The sequence below is a fragment of the Pithys albifrons genome, chromosome 16 (assembly GCF_047495875.1).
Source record: "Pithys albifrons albifrons isolate INPA30051 chromosome 16, PitAlb_v1, whole genome shotgun sequence".
NCBI classification, from domain to species: domain Eukaryota; kingdom Metazoa; phylum Chordata; class Aves; order Passeriformes; family Thamnophilidae; genus Pithys; species Pithys albifrons.
Genome location: NC_092473.1, coordinates 17,096,174 through 17,117,943, shown reverse-complemented (window position 1 = coordinate 17,117,943; position 21,770 = coordinate 17,096,174). Strand labels below are relative to the sequence as shown.

At 45.8% G+C, this 21,770-nt stretch overlaps 1 long non-coding RNA gene across 3 annotated transcripts in view; it reads left to right on the top strand.

Annotated features, from left to right (window-relative positions):
* LOC139679249 (uncharacterized) overlaps positions 1 to 21,770 on the top strand; it is a 121,027-nt gene that overhangs the window by 4,957 nt on the left and 94,300 nt on the right. For 2 of the 3 annotated variants that reach the window (XR_011699168.1, XR_011699167.1), the window contains exon 2: positions 16,894 to 17,036. This is a non-coding gene — a long non-coding RNA (uncharacterized lncRNA). Of the gene's footprint in view, positions 1 to 10,263; positions 10,347 to 16,893; positions 17,037 to 21,770 lie in introns of those variants that run through there. The other variant, XR_011699166.1, reaches the window with a different exon arrangement.

Below are 21,770 nucleotides of genomic sequence, written 5' to 3'. Positions count from 1 at the left end.
CCATCTCCAGTGCCACATCATGTCCAGCAATCCAGAGTACCCTGGGTCTGGCTCCAGTGTCTCTGCTTGCTCAGCTGGTGTCAGCAATGCACAGACACGGCAACTCTCTGGGGACTTCTCAGTGCCCTCTCTGACAGACCATCAGAGCTGGCAAAAAGGGATCTGAGTGTGAGGAAGCTGCTGTTGGACCACTTTGTCTCACATCCCAGGTGTGCTGGGACCACGTCCTCTCTGCTGCACTTGAGGTCTGTTCTTACACTGACTCTTGAACAGTCACTGGAGGAGCACAACAGTAAAACCGAAGGTATTCTCTCTCCTCAGGGCTCCAGGCTGCTACTCAGCTCCTCAGAAAGCCATGTCCCTTTTGTCAGGCTGGCACTTTGGAATTAACACCCTCCCTAACGAGAGGATGCCAAGAATATAATGCCAGGCTCTTCTCAGTGGTGCCCAGCAATAGGACAAGAGGCAATGGGCACAAACTGATGCACAGGAAGTCTCACCTGAACATGAGGAAGAACTTCTTTGCTGCACAGTGACCACACACTGAACAGGCTGCACAGAGAGGCTGTGAGATATTCCGGAACTGTCTGGACACAATCTTGTGCCATGTGCTTTAGGATGACTTTGCTTGAGTAGGGAGGTTGGACCAGAGGACTCACTTGTGGTCCCTTGCAAGCTGAACCATTCTGTGATTCTAGAACAGGAGAGGTGGTGTGTTTGCTTGTTTCCTGGGCCTTCTGAATGCCTGGCATATGCCTTCACTGGCCATGGCAGCAGCAGGGAAGTGCCTGTCAGTGTTGGCAATGGCCAGGGGCCGGGATGAAGTGGGGACAGGCTGGTACTGCTGCTGCCCTGCCACCTGTGCCTTGGGCTGTTTCTGCTTCCAGGAGTGGTTGGCAGGTACCTTCCATGAGCAATATACTCACATAATATCTCCCCTACCCCTTCGCTCCCCGCCTCCTCCCCCACAAAAAAAAAAGGAAAATAAGTGAAAATGGGAGCTAACATGCCTTCTGGCCCTTAAATGGGAATGTAAATTGATGACTGCTAAGAAAGCCATGGAGGGCTCTGATTTTCCTTTACAGGGAATGAATGGTTGTCTCCCCTTCTGCAGGAACAGAAGTACAAACACATAACACTTTAAAGACTTTGGATATCTTTCCTGGCTGCTTTTTCTGCTCCTCTGAACAGCAGATGAATGAATCTGATTAATAATACATACAGAATTAATTGTTATACATAATTTTCCTCAGATAAGCAAGATCTTCCTGCTTGAGAGTGACACAGCCGTGCCTTTTGATGGTATCTTGGAGCTGAGTGTAATTGTGTAATGACGGGTATGACTTTAACAACCTGTTCCCTGCATTGTGTTTTTATCACTGCCATCTGCTCGGGCCAAAAGTGGCAGCTGCCAGGTCTCACAGATAGTTCTGTCATGTACAACAGCATATTGTTGTAATTTCTCTGATATTACTAAGTGAAATAACTTTAAGTGAGATAAGGTGACATTTTGCATGGCACTTTGGGATTCATCTCATTGCAGTGGTTATGGGACACACAGTGTTGTTTCTGGAGCAAGTTACATCAGCACACCCTGTTCTTTCAGATATCACTGGGAAGTGCCTATTTTCCAAAAACAGGTAACATCCATCTGGGACATACATGTCAGCGCTGAGGTGCAACTGAGACAGTCAGTGTTGCTTACATGTAGCCTTTAGTTACCTTTACAGGATGGAAATTATGTAAGCCTATTTTAAAAATACAGTTTTTTCCTTTTTGTTTTTGCTTTTATCAGCTTGAATCTCCTTCGTATTTGCAAACATTTTCAGACAGCTCCTTCAGCATTAAAGGAAACACAAAATCTTTGCAACTGTCACAACTGAGTGTTTTAAGGTTGCTTAAAGAATCCACTGGCAAAGGTATCAGCAAAAGCATGTTTAATATAATAGTGAAAGCACAACAAAATTTGTAGGCAAGGTTACCTCTCCTACCTGGTTAAAGCACACAGAAAAAGCAAACTAAAATCTAAAATCAATCAGTCTAAAACCAGGGTGAACCCACAAATGATCTATGTGGAAGCTGGAGTGGGGTGGGTGGGGAAAAAAGGGTAAGGGTAGGAAAGGATAAGGATAAAAAGGAATAAGGAAGACCCTCCTGCTGAGTCACAAGGTTCAGAGTGGACCCCCTTGCTAAACTGAGCCTGGACTTGACTCGCAATTTAGGCCTAAAGTTTTAACAGCACTTTAACTTAATAACAAGACGACTGATAGCTCAAGTTAAGCAATTTAACAAAAGATTCTTATAGAATTTACTGTAGCATAACCGTAACTCACAAGCCTAAGTTACTTACAGTCTAAAGTACTTAAGAATCTAGGAGAGCAACATTCATAGTGCATAGTCTTGGGGATTCCTAGAGCAAGTGGCTGACTGATCTCTGCTTTGTGTCATGGTCCTGTTGTGCTTGCAAGGGACAAACAGAGAGGGAGGGAGGCAGGAAGGAAGGAAGGGAAATGCCGTGTCACTGGAGAATATATCTGTCTGCTTCAATATACCTGTCTCATACACATGTGCTGTGAAACTGTGACATCAGATCTATCTGCCTATTGGAAAGATTTGCAAGGAAAAATGATTAGGGATATTTCTTCTTGCTGATGAGCATTGATAAAAAACTGCCTTTCTCACGTGGCAAAAAGCCTAGCTGTGATCAAGAAGGAGGAATATGTGTACCTGATTCTTGCATCATTTTCTTATTTGAGTGCCATAGGATGTAAAATGCTGAACAGCTCTTTGGCAGCCTGAAGGTCTGAGGCTCAGAGACAGCTGGGTTATACTTGGCCTGTTTGGAACACTGCTGCAGGTAGAAAGCTTCCTGACAGGACTGTGGAAGGAAGCCAGGGCACGTGTCCTTTCTGTTTCTCTGCCTCTTCTGGATGGATGTGTAGCTTTGTCACTTCATTGTCAGCCAGGCAGGGGCCATTGAAATTGTGAGCAGTGTTGTCCCAATGGCAAACACAGAGCCAGGCCAGAGAAGAATCTCTTGGCATTTAGCTGATGCTGTCCTCTCTGGAAATGTGAGCCTTGCCTGTTGTTCCAGTAGTGCATTTCAAGAACTGATGCAGGCTCCTGGCATTGTACTGATCTCGAGCACACATCAAATCTGCTTTTAGCCTAAGGGTAGGGATGTGTCATTTTCATTAACCACACTTCATGCACATGTACATACCTTAAGAGGAAGATTATATATATGTGTGTGTGTGTATAAACATTTTGTTCTTCCTTCCAAGATTTAAAAATCTCATTTGAAACTTCTCTTTGATTTATCCCCTGAACTAGGGCTATAAATACTGAATAGATTTGTTTTGTGCTCTGTTTGAAGTATATTTAGAAGTGTACACAGTTATTTGTGTTCATACATCACATTCTTATTAATGAGCACAGCATAATTGTTGGTTGTCTTGCCTTTTTTTTTCCTGTGGATGTTTTTCAAAGATATTTTAAAGTCTCTGTTGGAGTTTGCATGTGCTTCAAAAATTAATTTTAGTCTATGATTTTATTACCCTTTTTATTTAATTTATCTTAACTGTTGCTTTCAAGCTGTGAGCCAGCTGTTGACTTTGAAAAAGCATTGTTCAATTTGAAAGGAGCATTTTAAAGCTTAATGTAATGGCTGCAAGTAATCACTGCAGCAATTATATTCTCTGGTTCTGTGCATCACTGTAATATGGGAGTTTGTAAGAAAATGCGGGCAAGGAACACATCACTCTCAGATGTCTCAGTGTTGCCTGTGATGCCCAGTGCCTCTCTGTGCTGTGTAGCTTGGTGTCCCTGCTTGGATTGTGGCAGAAAATCAGAAGCTGCACTCTTTTGCTCCGTGTGTGCCCAGCACGAATCAGGGGCTCTTAGGAGCTTTGGTCTCTGCCCTCCTTGAACTGGAGAGGGGTTTTGCTTTCCCATGCAGGTGGGTGGCAGGTGTGCACTTACTGCTGCAGCAGAAACCTCTATTGTGCTGCTGTTCCAGGATTTTGCACTTAACATAGAGCAGAATTTTGGGTTTGACTTTTCTTCAGCATCTGCATACCCACCTTGCCTGCTGCCAGTGGTTGCAAAGCTCCTCTCACAGAGCATGCAGAGAGTTTGGCCAGGGTGGGAGGTCTTGGCATCCTGCAGCATCAGGCCACACTCCCACTGTGCTCTGGAAAGGAATAGTGACTTGCCATGGTGAGGAGAATTAATAGAAATGGGCGTATTTTCATCCACATTCTGAGAACAAACATCCTTCTGTTGTTTGTGAGCAGGTCTCCAGTTCTCGCAGGCTGGAGCTCCTGGGTAAGAGAATTTTCTGGGCCATTGCAGTAAGGATAGGGGAAGCAGCGTGCACTCTGCATCCCTTCATGTTGCAACAGTCCATGAACATGCTGTGCGGCTTCCGCTGCCCTGGAACCTCTCTGTGTAATGATTTTAAAGTGAATGCAATACCCATCACTGTGGGAGTGGGCTGCATTTCCCAACAAGCCACCTAGACATGCTTTACACACAGATTGTGTTTGGGAACTGTGGACAACGCTGCTGCTCTGGAAAGGTGGTGCAGGATGTAGACTCTCTGTGTTTCATGGAATCCCAGGATGGCTGAGGCTGGAAGGGGCCTCTGCAGATCATCTCGTTCAATCCCCTGCTAAAGCAGGTTCACCTAGAGCAGGTATTTTTGCCAGTGTGTGTTGCACAGCAGGTTCGAGTTACCTGCCAAGCGAGCAACAGTTCCTGTTAACAGCTTTGTGAAGCAGCAGTGCTGCTGGGAAAGACCCAGGAGGAAGCTTAGATTCAGCAGTATACTGAACCTTTCCCAGACTCAGTTTGTTGCAAGATCCTTCAGAATACATACCTAATTGCAGCAAGAACCGAGCTGATGCAGAATAGTTTAAATAACAGGAAGGGCAAGCGTGCAGGGACCTGGGGACAATGAGACCTTGGGACAAATTGGAGACCAGGCTTACTACTGAGGCAAAGTTGCAGATGTTTGGTTGCCATGGCTTTTAAGGATAGAAGATACCTTTGGAAGTGAGTTTTGTGATGGCAGTTGTAGTAGAAAGTAGTTGTGGAGATACGATTTGGGTGATCCTCTGCTAAGAAGTAGTTATGCCTTGGCATGGGAACACCCAGCTGGAATGGCCTGTACAGTACCATAAAATGAAACAGTGAGCCTCTCACAAGTGAAGGCACTGTCTGTGTGCAGAGTGCATCGTGGGACATTCCCAGCAAAAGGGTTGCTGTGTAGTTTCCCATTTCTCTGCCTGTGTGTACTGCAGAGGAAAGCAAAAGCTACAGATCCGAGTGTGCTTCAGGGATCAGTCGTGTCCCTTTCAGACACAGGTGGCAGAAGCTGGGTTGGTGACTGTGGATTTGGCACAAAGGGACAGAGACAGAATCCTCGTTGTGATGAAGGCAATATGACATGAATTACTCTATTTTTTATGTATGTATGTATAAATTATACATTCAAAGAAGGTAACTGCTGGGTTGGAAAGAGACATGGAACAGTGTGTTCAGGAAAGTTAAAAGCTTAGCCATTGTAGCAAGGTATTTTTTAATGTAGCAGAATGAAATTCCTTTGGGTGCAGCAAATGAGACACATAAAGTGTAATGCCCTGTGAAATCACAAAGAGCCACTTTCAACAGATGGAAAAAACAAATTTAATACAAACCTAAAAACTGATAGAGTCTGCCTTTGATGAATCCAAGTAGGAGGTTACACTTTAACAGGATCCATTACTGGGTGTGAAGTGTATTTGGGTTTTTAAATGCACTTGCTAGTTTGTTACTATATAGAATTTAAAGTGATGAATCCTATATTCTGCTGTTACCTTCACTCGAGAAACTAAACAAACTCTATGACAAATGGCTCTCATGTCACTCGCTGTTTCACTCTGATGTCTCTGTGCCCTTGCCACTGTCCTCAGTGTGGAACTGAGTCCCTGCGTTTGAAGCTGGTTTTGGGAATCCCTGTGGCAGGGACATCAGGGGGTATAAGTGGACACAGTTGAAGAGCCCCTTGCCAGTGCAGAGCTGAAGGCTGGTGCCCGGGGGCAGCACTCAGAGGAGCAGCACCGTCACAAGTGGGATGCAAGTGCTCAGCTCCCCTCGTTGCACCTCTGACCTTCTGCTGCCTCTGCAGAGAGGAGTGGGGCACCTCTCCAAACTGTGCTGTGACTGACTGACCTGATGTAATCCAGCATAGAGAACTAGAAAGTGATGAGCAGGAGGAACAATCCTAGTTTTGTGTGGACAGTCATGAATACAGAGGTGATTGTCAAATATGAATGAGATCTGGAATTGAAATAAATACTTGAATGGAAAAGCTGGCAAAACACTGAGTCATAAAGGTAAATAATGTGTTAGGAGTTCTTAGAGAAGGTATAAAACAGGTAACAGGATTATGTCCTTACCTAAATTTCCTGTGTTGTGCATCTCAAATACTCTATGCAGTGCTGTGCCCTCATTTCAGAAAGCAGAGAATTGAACTAGAAAGTGTTATCCAAGACAGACAAAGATGATAAAAGATCTGGAATGGCTTCTTTATGAGGAGAGCTTTGCCTTGGAAAAGAGACAAGTAGATGGAACATATGTGTATAAAATGATGTGGAATAGGAAGGATGAGAAAGGAATGACTGTTGATGAAGGAGCTAGTGGTGGAAGGAAGGACATTGCAATACATATGTCAAATTTAAAGCAAAAATAAAAGGGAGATGCTTATTCACACTGTGCATACTGGAGCTGTGAAACGCCTTGTGTCAGGATGTTGTAGGTGCTAAAAGTTAAAAAAATTGAAGCAAAAATTGTAGAAGTGAAATCCATCTATAAGTATTAAACACCAAAGACCCACCCCATTCTGACTCATATTCTATACAATTGGATAGAATTGTAGAAAAATATTTTGTCTGTGATTTTGTAATTTTCTAAATACAGTTTAAGTAGACTTCCCCCCCAGCTAGGCTGCAAAATGTTTGAGGAATTTTCCAAACTACGTGCATCACTGGAGGGTGAGGAAGGTGGGCAGCTGCATTCAGGACCCCAGCACATGGGGAAAGCCATTCTCAGTGAATGGTGTCTGGCTGGGACGTGCTGGCTCAGGAGCCCACTCCAGTTCCTGCTCTGTGATTAGCCTAAGCACCAGTGTATTTTTTCAGTTTCTTTCCTCTTTCTTCCTTGTTTTTGCTACTTCTGCTTTTATTTAATGTTGTATTCTTTGTAGTAGTTACTACTTTAATCTGTAATGTTGCTGCCTGCCTGCCCCAACATCAGGCCACCTTCAGAGGCCAGTGGTGGTTACAAGTTGAGGTGCCTCTCAACATCAAGGTTCCTGCTGAAATAAATAAAAGGCAAATTGCATATTGGAAAAGAACTTTAAATAACCTCTGAATTCCTAGGGAACTACATCTTACTTCTGTGTAATGATCCTCTGGAATGTAAAATAAAGAAACACCATTCACCAGCTTCTGTGGTCTGGAATGAGAGTAGACTTTGGTGATAAATTAAATCAAAATGCAAATATGTCCCTGGGTGGCAGATGAGAGCAAAAGAATTAAATATCATTGGACTACAAACACAGTCTCTGAAATGTGCCACAGCTTGACTCCAGGTGGCTGCTTTGGATATGATGGGTCTAACTTTTTCCTCTTGTGCCATGGGAAGAAGCTAAAGGCCCTTCATTTCAACAGCATTGCTGACAGACCATGACCTTTCCAAATGGAGTAGGACCTTTCAAATACAGCCTTGTTGTGCTGAATTCTAGCTCTTTAATGAAACATAACTTGTTGAAATTCTCTCAGCAGCTTTCTGTTTTTTCCCCCATATTGATGTAATGCTAAAATCCTTCTTGTTCCCACTTCCAATGATCCATTGATGCTTGTATTTTCATTGCTGTCTCCCTGTTGCTTGATACTTGTGCCTTTTCCACACCTGCGTCAGGAGTCAGTGACTCGACAAGCTGCTTTTGGTTCTGGGAAACATTTCTGTCACTGAGTGGACCAACTGCTTTGTCTCTGGATGCTTTGCTTCCTGAACTACAAAGTTCTGTGTCTCAATAGGACAGTGCCAGTGTTTTGAGTCTGTGGCTGTGATTGAGCTGAAAGCAAACTGTGGTGTGGTTGTGATGGGTGTGCCATCAGGGAGTCCCCATGCATGTCCTGTCCACTGCATTAGGATGTGAAGCAGGGAGTCTGGGTTTGCTGCCCTTGATCTCCAGCCAGCTGTTTGCTCCCCCAGGTGCACGCAGTGGGTGAAGCTGCTGCCCCTGCTCTCCCGTCTCCCTTCGCATCTCCCGAGTGCCTCTTTTTCCTGAGGAAAGTCTGATTCTTGCTCCCTGAGCCTCAGCTGAAGACGAATGTGTTTTGTGCCATACAAAAGGCCCTTGCTCATGAGAAGCTTTTTGCTGAAATGAGGCTGTGGATGCCCCTGTGTGTGCACAGCAGCCCGTCCCTCCCCGCGCAGGCTGTGCTGGCTCCGGAGGAGGGCAGCATGTGGTAGCTGATGCTCCTCGCCCGTAGCTCTGCTTTACATTCCAGCCACGGCTAAGGCACAGCTAGGGAAATCTGAGAGTGCTGAAGGAATTGCTAGTAAATTTGGCTCTGTGCTGAGATGCCTGGGCTGAGTAGAGAAATCCCCACTCGTATTCCTACAGGAGAATTTGCGTCTCGGCAGCGGTTGTGCTCCTGCTGCAGGCTGACCCCAGTGCCTGGGGCTGGGGCACCTGCCACTGCCCAGAGGAGAGTGCAGACACACAAGAGCAGGTGCAGGAAACCTCAGTGCCTCCCTCCCTTTAAAAGGCTGAGCCTACATAGCAGATGGACTTTGTGGCTCCAGCGTTGTGAACAGGTTGTTGTCACCTGTTGAGTGCTGATGCTGAACTCAACTATGTTGAGTGTGCACAAAAAGACAAAATGAAAACACAGATCCCTGACACCAGGGAGCTTCCATGGTGGTGGGGCATGAAATACGTTTTTCACAAAGAGGAAGACACTGGGAAACCTAAGGAAGAGATTCTTTAGGTTCGGATCCTGGGACTTCAGAGCCTGACTGTCTTAGAGGTGATGAATAAACAGCTTTTTCCTCGAAGCAGAAAACAGGATGGTCTTAAGCATACAAGAAGCCTGGAAAATCACATGGAAATACTTCTGACATCCAAATTAATACCAGGTGAACTAATCAGAATTAATGTTAGTAGGGGCAATGCCACTGGATATTATAATGATTAGACTATTATAATAATGAGTTTTTGGGGAGGATGATGACAGGTGATTTATATACTGTACAGGTATTTCTTCTGTGTATCCAGATGATAAGCAATTCTGGTACTTTGCTGGAAGAAGTTGGGACTGCTCCTTATTCCTGAAGTTGCCCAGAATGTGGCTCTCTTCTATGTAGTTAATTGGCCAAAAAGATCCTGGACAGGAAAGGAGGGAGGGCTGAGCAGGCAAAAAGAGTGCTGGTGTCTCATTCCTTATCTGCCTGGGGAGAGCTGTTGTGAACCTGCTCCTGAGGAGTTTTCTGGCCTCTCTGGAAAAAATGAGAAGTTTGTTGGAGATATAGGGGCAGTTTTACAAGCACCACTCAGATGCAGTAAGGGAATGAAGGTCTGTCTCACTGCTGCTCTATCACAAGCTCTACTTTTCTGCTCTACAGGAATGAATTGCTGTTTTCTGCTCTGGATTTCCAGAAGAAATATATCCAGTGGGATATCTGGTGGTAGAGGCAGTTTCACTCCACGTGTATGTGTACACTGTTTGGCTGCAGAAAGCCATAGTCTAACAGTGCTAGGAGTCACTGTATGTGTAATAGTGATTGCACAGCAAAATGAGAAACCTCAGGTAGTAAGAAAAGGCAGCTGCAATTTTCCATGCATGGCATTTTATCCTTCTCCATTTTCTCTGTGACTCTGCTGAGCACTGGCTGTAGTTGTTGCTGTCCAGGATGTGCAGTCACTTCTCCGTAGATTTTCCACCATCTCTGTAGGGTGGCAGGAAATAAGGAGTTACGCTGATCTTGTGTAGAGCCTGTTCTGCCAATGTGTTGTCAAAGTGTTTGGAAGAAGTTTCTTTTTCTTTGGAGCTGAAATCAAGGGCAGAGAAGCTGCCTAGTAACTTGTTGAGGATGATGAAATGATGCAGCATTTGAAGCTCTCGTGGTAGATATTGAGCTCTTTCATCGATTTGTTGACAGAGTGACCAGGGCAGCAACAGCTGAAATCTTTTTTCTCCTCTCTCCTTTAGACTTCAGGGTTACCTGGATCATTTCCAGAGTCCCATTTTGGACTTCAGAAGCTATGTGGGTACCTACGTCCCATCTGTAGCCTCGTGAGTTAAATATACAACTTTCTGCCTTTGATGCCCACCTTGGGGAAGGTAACACAGTATCAACATTATTCTCAGTTTTATAGTCACTTAAATTAAATGTTTAGTAATAAAAATAATTATATTCAATGTAAGCCTGAAAAGAAGGAAAATAATTTCAGAGCATTTTCAACATTGAATTTTCTTTATGGGTATTTCAGCTGCTTCTGTCTTGGCAAGGCTTGTTCGTTTGTTCCTCCTGCTGTGTGCTTTAAACAGTGAGACTTTGGCAGCACTAAGTCAGGAGTGCCACAGGTGCTGAACAAGCCTTGTTTCTTGCACTTCCTGCAGAGGTTAAGTTTGAATAGGGAGTTAGAATGCCAGGACTGACACCAGAAATGTCAGGCACGTACAGCCAGGGTTAATGTGTTACCAGTGTTATGCCAGAGAACATAATTGCACACCATTGTAGTGGGTTTGTGTGGCCAGGTTTTGGTAGCAGAGGGTGGCTACAGGGGCAGCTTCTGTGAGAAGCTGCCAGAAGCTTCCCCCGTGTCCGGCTGAGCCAGTGCCAGTGGCTCCAAGAAGAGCCCGTCGCTGGCCAAGGCCACGCAGCACTATGGCTCCAGTGCCTCTGGGATAACGTATTTAAGAAAGAAAAAAGTTACTGCTCAGAGGGAATTGCAGGCAGAGAAGAGCAGAGTGAGAATATGTGGGAGGAAGTGCTCTGCAGACACCCAGGGCAATGCAGAAAGAGGGGCAGGAAGTACTCCAGGCAAGGAGCAGAGATTCCCTTGGGATTCTGTGGTGAAGCCCATGGTGAGGCAACTCTGCCCCTGCAACCCATGGAGGGCCAGGGAGTGCAGAGATCCACCTGCAGCCCCGGGGTGGAGCTCACGCTGGAGCCCAAAGGAGACTGTGACCCCATGGGAAGCCGGTGCTGGAACATTTTGCCACCAGAACCCTGTTAACTGGAAAGGTAATAAAGTGATCTGTTAAGCAAGCTCTCATCAAGTCTGTCTTCTCTGCTGTCAGTTTGTCAGGCATAGACATTAGACAGTGTTCATCCTGAAATCAGTTATATTTGTCTTTCCCTGGTTTGTGTCCCTAAGATGAGATGACAGTACAGCACAGCTGGACCAGCTGTGACACTGACAGTCTTTCTAGTTTGGTAGATTTCAGAACAGAAAAGGAAGGGCACGTACAGTGATCATGTTAAATGCAGTTCAGAAGCGGGTCATGGATACTGGGAGCACAAGGGTGCCTGCTCGGGTCTCCAGGACCTGTGCAGAGTTCTGCCTTTGGAGGCAAACAAAGGAACTTCTGCCTGCCAGAGAAGAAGTTTTCCTTGGACAGGGCCTGGTTAGAGTTCTGTTTTCACTCCTTGGCATGGATTCACATTTACTTCCAGGTAGTCAACTACATCCAGTGTCTTTGGGAGCAGTTTTGGCAGCCCATCTGCATAGCAGGGCTCAGCTCCTGAATTGCCAGCAGCTGTCCAGGGCCCCAGGGAGGAGAAGTTCTGCAGCCATCAGAGCAAGTCAGGACCACATGGGCAGGACAACCACTGCAGCTCTGAAGACCCAGAAGCAGTAAAGGCCCTGGCTCTGATTGTAATGCTGCAGTAAGGCTGGGAGGCACAATAAAACTGTCCAGGAAGTGGACAGTGAGTGTCTTTGCTCTGTGTAATTGGCTTGTGGCCCCAAACAGTCTCTTCCCTAACTGCTGATGCTCTCACATGCCCTTGATCCCTGATCCTGGCCTTTTGCTCATGTTCATTTTCCGGCTCATCACCCTTGTCCTCTGTCTCTGGATCTTGCCACGTAAAACACTGTCCGTATGTAACAAAGTTAGTGAAATTTCTACTCCGATGTGACGTGTCAGGTCAACCAGTGGAGCCTGAGCAAGGGAGAGGTGGCCTATAATGAGCATCTTATGGAAGCACAGAGAATGCCATGGTCTCACTGCACAGCAGCACAAGGACAGCCCCTGGCCAGGTGGGCTGGTCCCTCGGCTTGCAGGAGCCACATCTTTGTTGGTAGCATGACCGTCTCTGTAGGGAGTGGGAGGGTGACAGTGTTAGCTCGGTGTCAGCTGCTGTGTAAGCTGGACTGTGCTGCAGGATGCTCCCAGGTGTCCCTGGGAACAGGCTGATTTTAGGAGCGTAAGCCTTTCTGCTCTCAGAATCAAACTAATCTTGGCCTATATGCTCCATGCAGACTTTTCCCAGTGCCTTCAGACTTGTGACTTTTTAGGCTGAAGACCTCAGTCTGTTATCTGTCGTTATTTTCTATTAAGTTTTTCCACAGTTACAGCATTAAGCTGATTGAAGGAAATATTGATTTTATTCTGATACAGAAGCTTTGGGAATTTTTTAACTGTTAACATTCATGTGCCATTGAAACATAACTTTTTTCCTACTAGTCAGATGTTCAGAGTTGTTAATTTGACTATCCAGAAACGGTTGCCTGTAGCATAAATCAACAGTTAACTAAATACATTAATGCAGTTTGCTTTGGTGTAATTAGAGATGTACTGTAAAGTAGATTTTAGCAAGCTGAAAGTGTTGATATACCCACATATTTGCAAGCCTTACTAAAAACATTCATGACGATGTCCCAGTTAACAACCTATCCAGACCCAGATTTCATAACAAGGGAGAAAAAGGCTCTGAGATACTTCCAGGTGTTTTGCTTAGTCTGGTCTGGACACCGTGGATGAATGAATACTGGGCTCCAGAACGCCTGTGGCAAAGGGCACAGATAAAGTGACTCAGAGCCCTAGATAGATGCAGGAGTTGCCTGACACATGCCATATGGCTGAATTCAGGGTCAAGCTTCAAGAGCAGATTGTCAGAATGCGGCATCTGGTAACCCAAGTGCTCAATTTCCCAGAGCCTTACTCAGTGCAGAGAGCAGCATACACATCACATCACATCACCCTCCTGCTCTCGGAGCCCTTGCCCACAGCACAGTCAGTGCCTCACTGTGCAGTGTTGTCTTACACTCTTTCACATGTTTACCAACAGGGAATTTCCAGCCTTGGTGTGGACTGGATGCCTTCCTCTTCTGTTAGCTGTAGGCTTACAATAAGACATTCACATTTTAAATATGGTGCAATGACATCAATAGTAATAATTATTGCATGTGTCAAAGCTTTGGAGATTAGCCACAGATCATGCACCTAAATGGCAAATGGTTATAATAGCTCTGTATGTGAAACATCAAAGTCTGAGGAAACATTGCTCTGTTATAAAAAATACATCAAAATGATCATTCCACTCCAAGCAAAGTGCAGAACTGCAGACGTGCATGGAACAAATGCAACACATTTCATACTCATTTGGGTGTTTCAAGTAGAGGAAGAATTGATTTCACAGCTCCAATTATCAATCCACATCAAGGGAAGACTGTATTAAAATTATGAGATCTTGCACAATATTAGGCTTACGTTGACTCCTCCTTGTGAAAATACATTTGTAATAAGGGCCTAGAAAAGCAAGAAGCAGTATTTGGGGTTTTAATTTTTTATATGCTCCCTCACAGAAAGAAAAGTGGCTGAGATTGCATAAAATTCTTAAACCCATGATATTTCAAGTATCCTTTTGCTGAATTGAAATGGCTCTCGTAGATTAAAGGAACTGCACTGGCGTTTTCTTTGCTAGGAGAAAAGGATTCCAAGCAGAGTGGAGCACAGGCTCTCTCTGCTGAGCCTGGGGACAGCTACTGAAATAAAAAAAATGCAAAATAGTCACTAAAACAGCAGAACCTCTGAACTCAGCAACTGAAATTCCCAATTACAGACGTGCTGCTGTTTCTCCCGCCTCCTCACAGCTGTTTTGCCTGATCAGTGCCCCAGCCCAGTGGGATGAGCAGTGTGAGGATGCAGTGCCACCGGTGCTCCCACAGCCAAATCAAAGGCCCAGCTGAGTCTGTGTCTCAGCCCTGAATCCGGAGGAAATCAGAGATCCTCATTAAAGTTTCAGAAAAACCTAACTGGTATGAGGACAGCATTCAAAAATATGTTTTGAGGAAAACAAATATTGTTTTAACTCTATTAATAATTGATGTGTTGCCAGCAGAGATCCTCCTAGCATTAAGGGAATTGAAAATTAAAGGCACAAAGACACTACTTTATGAAAACATCTTGGTAAATAGTTAATGTGGCATAGGCCTACTGGAGTCTGAAGAGTGTAAGTTTTAGCTTGTCTTGTCGAACCTGTGCTTTCTAGTACCACAGTTTCTTCCAGAATGAGAGGATAGTCATTTTTGGTTTATATCAGCAAAAGCCTGAGTTGTTTATGTTGCTTAGCTGGAATAATTCACTGGCTTCTGTCAGTAGCATGTGCTGAGGCCCTGGGGTCCTAAGCAGTACATACCCAAAGAACATGGCTCTCTTAAATCAAGATGAACAACAGATTGCTGATTATTCAGAAAACAGAAGAGACTATGTCTGTTTCAGGGAAACTACTGTTTGTCAGGGTCAACCGAGATCAGAGCAAGAAGCCTTAGTGGAAGAAGAAACGCTGGCAATACCTGTTTAGCAATACCATTTATAAATAGCTGGGAGAGCTGCCTTGGGATGTGTAACCCCCAGGAACAGATACTGCTTTAGTTTATGTGTCTCTAGAGAGATGCATTTTCAGTGGTGAGGCCAGTCTTGGGGACCACACTGAAAAATCCAGTGGCTGGCACTTCCCCTGTGCCTTCAACCTAGTGGGGATCTTAAGGATAGGAAAAAGTGCAGCCCAGCATTCCACAGGATACAAGCCTGTTGGTATGACCCAAGGAAGGCTGGACACAGACTGTGCTAAGGGAAGTAAATACAGAATTTCTGCATTCCCTCCAAAGCAGCAATAGCAGTGGTGTGAGCAGAGCCTGCGGAAGCAGATTCGGAGTCGTGGCTGGAGGGTTTGGCTGCTGCACAGACCCTGAAGGAAGGGGAGACACCAGCATTGCAAAGCAGAACAGTGAGCACTGCCTTAACTAACAGAGCTGCTGCCACCTCTGAAAGCCTCTGTCTTGCTGAAGGGCCTGCAGGCTCTTTGAACTTCCAATTTATTCCAGTCCACTCCTATCCTTTAGGCTGTTACAGTGAAGCAGCTCCGAAATCAGGCATAATTGCTGGCAGCTTTCGAATCTAACAAACTGCACAAGAGCATCCAGAGAATTGTATTTATCATTTAATTCCTTTAAATAAAGCAAAGGTGAATACTGCTTCTTTAGCTCAGTACTTTAATGTGCAATGTTTGTTAAGATTGATGGAATTCATAGCCACCCTTTATTTACTTCAGCAAAATTAATAATTAAGAAGAAGAGAGAATATACATGAATGCCATTGTAAAAATTATTTCTGCCTTAGTTCCAATAAAAAAGCCCATGTAAGTGGCTGACTGAGAGCATAAGGGTGTTCCACTAGAACTATAAAGGGGAGTGTTTTCCATTCTTGACAAGGTAAATGCAGTGGTGAGGCACTGCTGAGTGCAGACTGCTCTGACTGCAGCCAAGTGTGTTCTGCCTTGGATCTGCATCCCTTCTGCTGTGTCTGCAGCGATGGCACCCACAGCACCTGCCCCATCCCGGGAGCTCGGCCCTGCTCGCTGCCATGGCTGCCATGGCTGCCAGCGGCACCCAGGCCCTGCTGAAACAGGAGTGGGAAACTCGTGGATCGGCAGTGCTGGAGAGGCTGGGCCTGACATGCCTGAGGAAGGGCTATAGAAAATTGCCTCTTGCCCACAGTGATTGCCTGAAGGAGAATCCCTTGGTGTGAGTTGGGTCGATCCCTCCAAGCCCTTGGGCATGGTGGGTGAGTGCTGTGCAGGGGCTGCTCCTGGGCAGCCCCAGAGCCCCTTGATGTCGGTGCCATGGAGGCCAGAGCTGCTGTCCCGCAGGAACGGGGCGTGCAGGGCTGCATCTCCACACACCTGTCCTCCCTTCTGCTGCTGCCACTGCAGCCACTCCTCGTTTTTTCACGAGTCCTTGCCTATGGCTCCCTGTCCCTCTGCTGCCACGGCTGACCTGCTCTGCCCTGCCTTCCTTCCACTGTCCCTGCCCTGCCCACTGCCTGCCCCACCTCCAGCCATTGCTTCTGCTGCCTCTGTCTCTCCTGATGCAGGGAGAGCGTTTCCCATCCTGGTGCTGGCTGGCGGGGTTGAGTGTTCCTGCCTGCCAGACAGCCCTATTGTTGGTTAAAGATGCTGACTCTGAGAGCCCCATCCTCATCAGGCAAAGCTGAGAGTCTGTCTGATTTAACAAGGCAGGGAAACAAGCCAGTCAGAGTTATCTCAATATGAAGCAAATTCAAGAAGTGATTAGCTGCCTAAACTTACTCTGTAATTATCTGTGCTGAGTGGTTTCTGCACATCATTGCCCATTTTTCTGAGTGTTTTTATTTAAGTTGATAATGGAAAATGAATAAAGCCTTAGTTCCTCTCTGGATTTTGACACTTGTGCCAGAAAATATCTGAAAATGAACACTTTTGTGTTCACAATAGTTAGATTAATATTTAATTTGTTGGCATCCAGCAAGCTGATTAGTTTTCCTCTGATATGGCTCCACTTTGTAATTACAGGAACCAGCTCCTCCTGGGGAGGAAGTTTTCTGGAGTAAGAAACTCAGAGACCATCCTGACATCACTGCGACCATGATGCCACCAGGCTGATGCACTGCGAGGTGATTGTGATCTGAAATCTCTGCTCCTGGAAGGAGGTACAGGTACATGGGACCTGCTCCATGTCTTCTGATTACAGACAAGATCTGCCCTTGATTGCATTTAAACTGAAGGGAATAGAGTGGAAACAAAGTGCAGCCATGTCAGGTCTCAAGGAATGTGTGATCCTTGCCTGCACCTGCAGGCCAAGCCTTCCTTGATGGACACAGTCCAGCTGGTGCTGCAGATGTAGGGGACATGCCAGAGCACTGCAGGGGGACAGGCAGAGCTAACCAAGACACAGGGACCCTACTGGCCAGGGATCCTCTGCTGAGCCCGGGTAGGGCCACTGGTGGGTGCTGGCAGTGACAAGCCACGAAAGGACCCCCCAGCATCACCATGGAAGCAATCTGAGAGAAAGCTGGTGAGGCATGGGAGGCTGGCTGACTCGGGGCCTCTCTTTGGCTACAGCCATTAGCAGGTGCTTGTGAAAAGCCTGTAGCTGACAGGGTGAGGATTAACAAGGGTCGTGATCACAGTCCTTCTGGAGCAGTGGTGGTGTCTGTCCACTGTGCTGAACTGGCAGGTGGAGTTGTGCTCAAGGAGTGTTTCTGAAGCCTGTTGAAATCCCTGAGTACATCTGGGCTCTACAGCATTCCAGGTAAAGAGTCACATGCGATTCAGGGCTCACACTGCCCTTCCTCTGTCAGTCTGATAGTTGATTTCCCTGGCACCTTGTGATTCCTGTGCCAGAAAAATATGCTAGTGCACATTTGCTGTGCACTGGGGATGCCTCTGGCTGTGGACAGCCCCGCTTTCCTGACTGCATTGTCAGGGGGGTCGTCCACCTGCATTTGGCTTGGCCCACTGAGTGTGGGTAAGGGGGTCAGTCTGCTCTTGGGGGTGCAGAGGCAACAGGCAAACTCACATCCTATGTTTCTAGGACCACCCAGTGCTTCCTTCACAAATGGGACTACCTCCTGAGGCTCAGTCCTCCCACAGATTGAGCCTTCCCTATTTGCTCAGAGAGCAACTATGGCTCAGAATCAAATGCAGCCTTTGGAGTTAACCCATCTGTAAAGGCCAGATGGGTCTGGATTCCCCTGACCAACCATGCACAGCTCATCTCAGTGCCATATTTATCTTGTGCTGTCAGTTTTACCTAGTTCCTAAGCACTCAGAACAGCAGTACTGTCAGGGGGGTGTTATTAATTTGTTTTCACCCACTTGAAGTATATATCGTTGTCATAATCTGGCACTTTGCACTGGGAACAAACTCCCTATGTGGACAGGGATCAGGGCCGTTTTTCAAATGCTGCTGACTGTTAATTTATACACTGAAGGGAAAAGATCTAGTTAGAGCTCCATTGTGAACATTACTTTGTCAGAGCATAGTAGGCAGTTGTCTGCGATAGCCAGAGGACAAATGGGTGCTGGTGACAGGGATGCAGAGCGTAACCTCTGTGGCAGCATGTGCCCAGCTCTGCATGCACAGTTCTCATTTTGGCACCCAAAGCTGACCAGGTGAATCTCATCCAAATCCTCTTGTTCTGCAGCTGACTGTCTAATAGCTGTTGGCTGTTCAGCCTCCATCCCACATCACTGTCCTTCAGAACTGTGGCAAAACCTGATCACTGGGAAGTTCAGGTGTTTTGTTTCACTGCAGTACACTCCTGGCTGGGTGAAAAGGGATGTCAGTTAGCTGCAGAGCTCACAGTTTAGCCACCAGCTCCCACAAGCTGAGTGTCCTGTTTGCTTCCAGACCAAAGCAGCCAATGGAACGGCTGCTGCTGCTGGGGTGTCCTGAGCTGTGATGGGTCCCTGGACTTCCTTCATGAAAGGCAGGAAAATAAAAAAGGAAAGTTAATCTCCCAGGGGCAAACAAATGAAACCATCAAGCTCTGCTACAGCTCATGGCCTGCTTAAACACAGGTCTGGACTAGAACATTTGTTGCAGCCATTTAGTGACCCATGCTCTTCCCAGATTCATCTTATAAACCGGAAAAAGCAATTTGTCTGTCCACGTGCCCTGTAGTACTGATATTTGTTAAATCCACTGCTTTGAAAGCTCTGTATTTGAGCTACTAGATATGCAGGGGGGAAAGCAAATAAAGCTGACTGAGATATGTGCGTTTCATCTGGGTAATATCCTGATAAGGCCTGATTTATTACCTTTGTGTCTTAAGGCTGGGCAAACCTCATGGGTCAGTCATAAAGTATGAGGCAGGAGAGGGAGAGTTTGAGAAAGCAGAGACAGAGATGCTCTTTGCCTGTGGAAGTCTCTGAGTGCTTCCTTTCCAGGGTTTCTAGGTCAGGCTGTGCTGTCTGGTTCCCCACCTATGTGGTACTTCAGCTGCCTCTGTCTCGGTGCCAGGCTCCTCCCCACTGCCTGCACCGCTGCAGGGATCCCTGCCTTGGCTCTGGGGTGCCAGCACAGTGCCCACAGCTGCCTGGGATGCCCACAGCACTCGCCCTTGTGCACTGTTCTCCGTTGTAGAATCTGACCTTCCTCATCTGGAAAATGATTAACAGTAAGAAAGTGCAGGCTGAAACTAAGTTATTGATGACAGGACCATTGCAAGTATCACCAGTGAACTGGGGTTAATAGTAAAAGAAAACAAACACAAGGAACACAGAGGGAATTTAAAATCACAAGACCTTGGGATATTTCTAAATGAGAAAAGAATTCACACTGAAATTGCAAAATTACACATCCCAATTCGTTAATTGTGCCCAAACTAGCAGTACCTAAAGCACCGTGACATTCTCTGCCAGCCTCGGGGAGCCTGGCAGGTGATCAGAGCAGCAGAGCTGCAGCCCCCCCTGCTCAGCATGGTGGGCTCTGGGGGCGGGTGGGGAGGGGGCCCTGCCCCTCTGTGCAGTGCCCTGTGCTGAGCCCACTGCGGGGCAGGCACTGCTCCCAGTACTGCTGGGCAGGTCAGCAGCTGTCCTGGCACGGTATTCCTGCGTGTTCTGAAGGAGAGGGAGAAACTGGAGCACATGAGGATCAAAATCTTTGTGGTCCAGCACCTTTCATGGGGAATTTGGAGCAAGATCATAGAAATCTTCTGGAAGATTGCTTCGTTTTTAATAATCTAGGATTACAGTTTGTCTGTTTAATTCAACCTGAGTGACATAATAGCTTTCATTTGGACTTAATACTGGCAGAGCACGCAGTTGGAAGCAGACCTAGGGCAGGGCATTTTGTCATTATTTTAAATTTTCTCTATCTGACAAAATTGAAGGTCTTGAAAAGGCTGGAGCCATTGTAAAGGATAGAGCATCAGAGAATAGGTCATACAGTGTGTTAAAGAATGAAAATTGATTCATTCTTTCCTCTGTTGAATAAGCAGCTGTACTTTGGCCCCTGTGATCCATGAAATAAGCTGTCAGGGAAACAGGAAATGTGCCACATTTGAACTTCACTCATTGATTCTGTTCTGATCCAAGGTGCAATATTAAAATCCATTATGGTGGGTGTGGAATCTGCAGCAGTGACAGCAGTTAGGCCCAGCTTGCTCACCAATTTTCTGGGCTACTTGTAATTAAATTAATCAGTGCTTTACAATGTTGGGACTCATTTACTCAGGTCATGTGGTCAGAGCCAGCTGACAGGAGAAATTTCACGAAAGCAACATTTGTTAGTGTTTAAAAAAAACCCAAAGGCTGCAGAGGAAGCTCATGGTTTTACCATTTTGTTCCCTTTAATCTTGAGAAACAATTTGCAGGCAATTCAGAAATTCTGATAGCAAGAAATTCAAGAATGGGTAGCAGAAAATTCTAGAACTTGGAATTGCTAGCTGGAGCACGTTGAGCTAATTAATGCCTGCAACTCTAGTATATGGTCTAGCTGCAAAATTAAATGGAGGACATTCCCACTGTTCCATAAAAACAGGTAATTTGCACACCTGGTTTCATTTTTTATAACAGAACACACCTTCCTTTGCACATCTATTCCCCAGTTAAAAGAATAACCTTGCTGTGCTGTCTTTAAGTAGCATCCAGAGGACTGCCTGCAACTACGATTTGCTATGTTAAGTCTGTTTTATTCATGCTGAAGTGTCTTTTGCTTCTTTGGTGGGTTCTTAAAAGTTTTATTAACTAAAACATCATTTTTGCTGCCTTTGCTTTATTTGCCTCAAAATTGTGATTCATAAAGATGGATTTTTATAATTAAGGTAGAAATGAGAAATAACCTCCTATATATAATTTAAAAATGTGGAAATTACAGACACTATCTAACTTCTGCTTTAAATCACAGGAACAAACTGTTCTCCATTAGCACCCCTAATTAAATCCATTTTTCTGTGAGTCTTTGGCAAATTCCATTTTAGTAAAGCTGTATTAAACTCTCTTTTATTTCCTCTTGCTTTGCAGAATTCTCTGTTTGAGATGAATAATGGGTTGAATATAGTATGTGACGGCTCTGCAGACTGCAAAGATGAACAAATATATTGTTCTGGAGAGCTGGCATGAGAGCGCTGCTGAGGATTTAGACACATTCCAGCTACTGGACAGGCAGGAGCAGGACCATCCTGGCCTGGCATCTTATATGTGATGCAAGAGTGGGCAAACACTGTGTAGCACAGAGGCTGTGGAAAGGTGGAGGAGGCTTGGAGAAGGGAAGGAGAGGGAGCGTGCAGTTCCTTGTCAGCACGGCACATTGGGCTTTTGTGCTCCTGAGCTCTGAGGTCCCACCAGCTGTGCCCTGCTGGTGGTGTTCTAGGCCTTGGGTGAGGAATGAGCAGTTGCACAGGAGTGGAGAGAACTAGAAGTTAGGCAGCTCTGCTTTTCCTTGG